This window comes from Mirounga leonina, unplaced genomic scaffold (assembly GCF_011800145.1).
Source record: "Mirounga leonina isolate KUSES-001 unplaced genomic scaffold, KU_Mleo_1.0 Mir_115, whole genome shotgun sequence".
In the NCBI taxonomy this organism is placed as follows: Eukaryota; Metazoa; Chordata; class Mammalia; order Carnivora; family Phocidae; genus Mirounga; species Mirounga leonina.
The window spans coordinates 37,537,347-37,544,724 of NW_023270268.1; positions in this window are offsets into that span (position 1 = coordinate 37,537,347).

Below are 7,378 nucleotides of genomic sequence, written 5' to 3' on the forward strand. Positions count from 1 at the left end.
ATACGGAATTAATGACATGCACGCTGAATGCTGAAATGTTTCAGGGAACGTATAAAGATGTCTGCAACTTACTTTGAAAAGCATACCAAAATAAGAAGGATTGTTAAATGGAAGGAGACGTGGATAGGTGGCTAGATATTTGATAGAGTAAGAATAGAAAATATCAATGGTAGAATTTCGGTGGTGTGTGTATGGATGGTAATTGAAGTAATTTTTTTTTCACCTTTTATGTGTGGGAAATTTTTACAATAAAATATAGGGGAAAATAAATAAAAAACAAATAGTGAAGTATACATCATCAAACCCACCCTTCTTATTGTTTGGGGTCTTAAAACTTGGCAAGGAAACTGGACAGGTATTTTTTAAAACAGGTGAGGTACCTCAAATTCTGAGAAACGATTTTTCTTTGTCTAAAAATCTCCATGATCACCAGGAGCAGCAACAAAGCTTCTTTGTCCATCTTGACTGTACTGACTTTTGACAGCTGGGCCAAATGTTGGGAGCCAAAGGCTTACAAGCTTCTTAGTATCAATTACTAAGCTCTAATAGCCAATTATAGTGTGAGCCGATGAAACCCTCTAATTTGTGAGAATGAATTCTTTATTGCCTGAGAGTAACCTCTCTGCAATGTCAGTCTCAATTTCCCTTCCCAGCCAATATCCAACTGTGGCCTTCTTGGCTTGTGTTTTTCCTTCCTCCTATCCTTTCACCCGTTGTTGTCCTTATCTTTTTTGAGAAAAGAGCACAGAGTGCTGAACAGGGTGCTTACTCACTATGCAATAGCGTTGTGCAATAGCAGATAAACAATTTGTGGCACGTAAAGGAAAGATTTTTGGAATAGAAGTGAGGGGATCTGGCCTCTGGACCTGGCTCTGTTGCTACCTAGGTGCTTGACCTTGGGCAAGTCACTTAACTCCCCTGAGCCTCATTTTATTCCTCACTACAATGGAGGAAGCAGGCTGGGAGGTTCTTCTTCTTCTTCTTCTTCTTCTTTTTTTTTTTTTTTAAGATTTTGTTCATTTATTTGACAGAGAGCACAAGTAGGCAGAGTGGCAGGCAGAGGGAGGGGGAGAAACAGGCTCTCCACCGAGCAGGGAGCCTGACCCAGGACCCCGGGATCATGACCTGAGCCGAAGGCAGACGTTTAACCAACTGAGCCACCCAGGTGCCCCTGAGAGGTTCTTCAAGGTAAATTCCAGCTCTAAGACTCAACTGCCAAGTTTTTAAAGTACTAATCTCTAATTAGTACTGATTTGATTATTATACATTTCTCAATATTGTGGCATTTCTCCCATTAGCCTTGATATTTTATTTTTTTTTAAGATTTTATTTTATTTTATCTGACAGACATAGCGAGAGAGGGAACACAAGCAGGGGGAGTGGGAGAGGGAGAAGCAGGCTTCCCGCAGAGCAGGGAGCCCGATGCGGGGCTCGAACCCAGGACCCTGGGATCATGACCTGAGCCGAAGGCAGACGCTGAACGACTGAGCCACCCAGGAGCCCTTGATATTTTATTTTATTGGTTTTTATTCTGATCAAAGTTAAACATGTCTGTAGTTTATAAAGTCAAATACTCAACAAGGCTTATTCTGAAAAAAGAGCAGCTCATGCATCCCTACCTTTGTCCCTCCTCAGAAGCACCTAAAAAGTTTTTTGATCTTGCACAACAGCTGAAAGCAGTATTTAAATATTCATACCTGATTAGTCCTCATCTGAAGGGCTACTGTTGACTTCTTACCACACTGCCTCCATCTATTTCTACACTTCCTTAATGCCAGACCATCTGAAAGTGGGAGGCAGATATATGACACTTCATTCTTAAATACTTCAATGTGCATCTTCCAAGATCAAGAACATCTCCTACATAACTACATCATTGCTACACCTGAGAAAACTGACACTAAATCACCCATACTCAAAGACGCCCATTGTTCCACAAACTGTCTCATCAATGCTTTCTTCCTGACCTAGATCCAGTCAAGGTTCACACCTCGTTTTTGAGTGTTAGGTTTCTTGAATCTCTCCCAGTATCTCCTGCCCCCTACCTCCCTTGGAAGAGATCAGGCTAGTTGTCTGGACTGGATTTGTCCCACAAATCCTATATTTGACTGTTTCTGTTTATTAAAGTCAGGAGAGGTATTTTTGGCAAGACTACCACACTGGAGATACCTCCTTCCCCTTGCATCACAGCAAGAAGCAGAGAATATCAATGCCCTAGTACTCTTGGCAACTACAGGTTCCCCCGCTGTCCAAAAGAAGTCCATTTCTATGGAACCTTTCGTAAGCCAAAATGGTGTAAAGTGAAGAAGTAATTACCATTAACTACACGGGAAAAGATTTGTGCATTCCCAGACCCCGAAAATAACCTCTCTTAGGCTTTTCTGATACTTTAGGCCACATCTTGTGGACGGATGCACAAAACAAGTGGCGCCAAAGCGCAGATGCTCCCAGACACAGTTCAAAGCTGTGGCGGCTGGAGGCGGAGGCGCTGAGTGTAGGTCCCAGCGAAGGAGCTGGGCGGGGCCCCTCTTGGGGCTCCCTGCCCGTGGCCTGTCCAGTGGCTGGGCGGGCTGCAACAAACGCTGCCGGTTTTGCTTCTAGCCTTTCTTCGTGGACGGCAACAAGCTCTCTGGATTTCTTTTAGTTAGCAAAGGCGGGTACTGATGAGGTCTTTCGTGAAAGCAAAGCGGCCCAATGTGAACATTGAAAAAGCCGGGAGACTTGCATCGCTAAGCTTGACCACTTGCCGAAGATCGTAGCCACCGAATCTCCACACTGCGAGGGTACACTCTCCCCTTTGTCCTTAAGAAGTCATCCATGGAGTGATATTTTGAGACTGTGAGAACACCTGATTTATAGATTCTGAATCTCTGCATTGTTCTCGAGGTAGAAGAGGTTTCACTAGGCAAATGCACCGTTTTCCACCCATGGGCCATGAGATAAGAGGGTGCTAGGACTGAGAAGAAAGAGAGATCTTCTTCAGTTGCTTTGTTGTTTTATTTCATTTTATTTTAGGCGGTCACATTAAATCTTTTTTTTTTTTTTTTGTATTTCTTTCCATAAGTAACATACCTTTTTTTTTTTTTTTTCTCCAGTTTTGGGCATGACCTTTTGACTCTCACCGTCAAAGAGTACACACACATTTCCGTCCACCACCACCGCGTATGTGCATCTTTTCCATCTTCCTAATACAGTTATAACATGATTTTGTTTGGATTTCTATTTCATGTTTCCACTATTATAAACATTTAAAAGATCCACAGTTGACCCAATGTATCAATACTATGCTGTATATCTTCTGTTTACCTGCCCAGATTCACTCTCCATCCTTCATTCCTCCCTGTGTCTTGGGAGGCTGATATGCATGGACTCCATCAAAGGGCTCCCTTGCACTCTGGTTACTCTGTTGGGTTTGGCCAAGAGAAGACATCAGCAGGATATTGGAAGGAGGGTAAAATGAGATCCTAGTATTTATTCCCCAGCTCCTTCCCTACTACTAGGTTGCCGTGGGTTAGGGGCTTTGTTCTACAAAAGGCCACAGTTCTTGTCTTGTCTCTATATGATGGTCTCTTTGGGACCAAGCAAAGGCACGTTCTTCTTGCCTCTTCAGGCCTGGAGTAGTAATAGTTCCTAGGTTGTTATTAGTCCTTTTAGTTTTTTAAGTCCACTTACACCTAAAAATTATTAGTCTCTTTATTAAACTCTCTTGAATTATGCCATCTATTTTTTGCTGGACATATATTATGATTATTTTCTTTTTCTGTAAAACTGTTCTATTTTCTCTGGAGTTAATATGTGATCTGATTTTTCCTCTTGAACTTATTAATTCAACCCAAATACCTCTTATAGTTTTCTAATTCTCCTCTGAAAGTGTTAAGAAACATCAGAAATTTTCTCAAAATTCATTTTCTTAAAGACATTCTTTTCTGGAGTTCCCTAGCTTTTTCCAGTTATGCCGGTCAGCCTCTAGGCCTGATGACAGCTTTCATATTGGGATCTCCCTTTCTATCATGGAAATTATCTTCTCATGTGAACTGAAAACTCTTTCCGTTTGGTTTAAATCTTCAATATTGGCTTACATTCTCACATTGTTAGTGCATATCCTTTAGTAGTTTCTTGAGAGGAGATACTTAGAAGGTAAATTATTTGAGACTTTTATGTTAGAAAATGTCTTTATTCTATCGTAACATTTTATCGCTACTTGGCTGGGTATAGAATTCTATGTTAGAAATTATTTCCTTTCAGTATTTTGAAGGCATTTCTCCGTTATTCTCTAGCTTCTGGTACTGCCTTACAGAAGCCTTAAGTCATTATTGTTCCTACTCCTTTGTGTGCCATCTTTTTTCTTGGAAACTTTCAAAAGCTTCGTGGTGTTTGTATCCTAAAATGTCACGATGATGGACCCTTGTATATTTGTATTTATTGCTGGGGACTTGAGGAAAACTTTAATCTGAGGAAATCTCAGAGAAAACATCAGTCTGAAATGGTTGCCAGGAGTTGGAAGGAGGAGGAAATAGGGAGTTGTTAATCAACGAATGTAACATTTCAGTTACATAAGTCCTAAAATTCTGCTGCACAATATTGTACTGTGCAGTAACAATACTGTGTTGTATACTTGAGAACTTATAAAGACAGTAGCTCTTGTGTTCTTATCAAAATAAAATAAAATAAAATGTCTATCTCACAACGCTTGGTGAGGTAAATGACAGAATGCTAAAAAGCACTTGATCTGTGAACAGTATTTCCTTTTTTTCAGGGAGGGAGGAGGGATTGCAGTGGTCCAAGGCTAGAAGCAGGGAAAACAGGGGACCATCGCAATAGGCCAAATATGAGAGGAAGTGGACTTGTCTTAAAGCAATAATCATGAGGATGGAAGGAAGAGGGCAGATACAGGAGATGACAATGCACCAGGACTTGAGAATCAACTGTGTGTGGTGTGGGAGGAATCAAAGATGACCCATGTAATCGTGATCTATATTCTTTGCTAGTAATAAGTGTAGAAACACCACATGGTGATGTTAAAACAACAACAAAAAAAGATTACCTCTTTCACTTAGTGGCCCTAAGGAAATGTAATTGGGAAAGCATCACCTGATAACCGCAGAGATACTGGTGAAGACTGCTGGGGTTTGATTAGGCTATTGAAGTGGGGAAAGTGATTTGTGCGTGTTGATTTCAGAAAAGATTTATTACTTAGCAATGGACTTCAGCCTTAAAAAAAAAAAAATCAAAGGTCACAAAAACTACATTAATAGTTTGTCTCATAGCTGATGCTGCAATGTGTACAGATCCTGGGGTTTAAGCTCCTGGGCTTCTTGCTGTGGACACCAGCATTTGTCTGATGCTGCTAATTTGGGCTTTGCATCCTCTTCCCGGCCAAGCCCCCTCATGAGGACTCTCTGATATTGCTCTTAATGCTTTTTCCTTTCCAGAGAGGAACAGACAAAGACAATGAGCTGTGATTAACATCTCCCGTTCTTAAGCAAGGGCTGGTGCATTCATTCCCCAGAAGAGAAAATCTATTGTTTTGCAGTGAAGGAAAAGAGCAAAATTCCCTGTCAAAAGTCCTTCTTTGCTTAGAAATCATGCCAACCTACTTTTTATTGTTCTTTTTTTCTTTTTTTTTTTTAAGATTTTATTTATTTATTTGACAGAGAGAGAGATAGCGAGAGCAGGAACACAAGCAGGGGGAGTGGGAGAGGGAGAAGCAGGCTTCCCGCCGAGCAGGGAGCCAGATGTGGGGCTCGATCCCAGGACCCTGGGATCACGACCTGAGCCGAAGGCAGACACTTAACGACTGAGCCACCCAGGCGCCCACTTTTTAATGTTCTGATTAAAGAATAGAGAAAGAAAATTGCTCGTTAGGGTCCTGAATGAGGTAGGAGCATTGTGTTATAAATACACAGCCACTTCTATATGAAGGGAACACAGTCTGTATGCTGGTTGAGCCCTCCTTTCTCTTTCTCTTTGGAGTTCTTACCTGAAAACCTGAATTTCCTGGCACATCGTAGGCCCTCAACTAATACATGTGGAACATATTATTTCAAAGTATATCCTTCAAGTAGTGTTGCAGATTCTCCCTTCTGCACTGCCAGCCCCACCGAATCTACCACGGCTCCCCACTGGCGTGTCCTCTAGTAATTTCTTGCCTTCTGCCAGAAAGCTCTCCTCTCCTGGTACTGTATCACCTCTTTCTTTCTTTGCAGAAAGAACACTTCTGCCTCAGATGTGCATGGGGATGCCACACTGGCCTGTCTGCTCTTACATGTTACAGGCCCAATAACATGAATCACTGAGGTGGGAACATATTCCTAGAATGAACATAACTGAAGAATCCCTACAGACAAAACGGCAACTAGAATGCTGTATGCTTAAGTTTTGCTGCAAGTTGTCAAAACCAGTTTTGAGAGAATGCTCTTTTTAAGTGAGGCAGTTGGGGGGGGGGGCAGCTGGGGCAGGCAGGGAGAGAGAGAATCCCAAGTAGGCTCCATACCCAGTGCAGAGCCTGATGCAGGGCTCAAACTCACAACCCTGAGATCATGACCTGAGCCGAAATCAAGAGTTGGATGCTTAACCGACTGAGCCACCCAGGTGCTCGAGAATGCTCTCTTTTTGTTTTTTTTTTTTAAGATTTTATTTATTTGCAAGAGAGAGAATGAGAGACAGAGAGCATGAGAGGGAGGAGGGTCAGAGGGAGAAGCAGACTCCCTGCCGAGCAGGGAGCCCGATGCGGGACTCGATCCCGGGACTCCAGGATCATGACCTGAGCCGAAGGCAGTTGCTTAACCAACTGAGCCACCCAGGCGCCCGAGAATGCTCTCTTTTTGAAACATTGCTTTATTCATTCATTTTTGGCCACATTTCATGAAAAAAATGTCAGACATAGAGGGATATAAAACATGGAGACGTTGTACTTAGAGATCTATCTTTTCAGCCTGCTCAACTAGAGGTTTAGTCACAATGAGGATCTTGACCACAAATTCCTCCAGGTCAAAGGGAATAAAGATAGACTTACGGTTTTGTACAGGGGTTACTGCCATCCCGGTGCTGCAAACAGCTGGCTTAGGCTGTTACTCCACAGGTTTGAGCTCGATAGGGGAAAGACACTGATCCACTTGGGGAAGCTATCCACCATGATGGCTTCCTCGAAGGCAATCTGGATTCTTGAGGGCACTCTTTTGGTGCCTCCTTCTAAAAAAGGAGGGACTCATGACAGCTTGCTTTGGCAGTCCAACATGTATTGCAACTTACGGTCTTTTCAACCCTAGGTACAATTCTAGACAGTTCTGAGTGGTTTCTTCAGTCAAGTAGTCTTGGATATCCTGCCTGATAGATCACTTTCCCATTAGAACATATCCTTTCCAGCCTGGAGACCTCT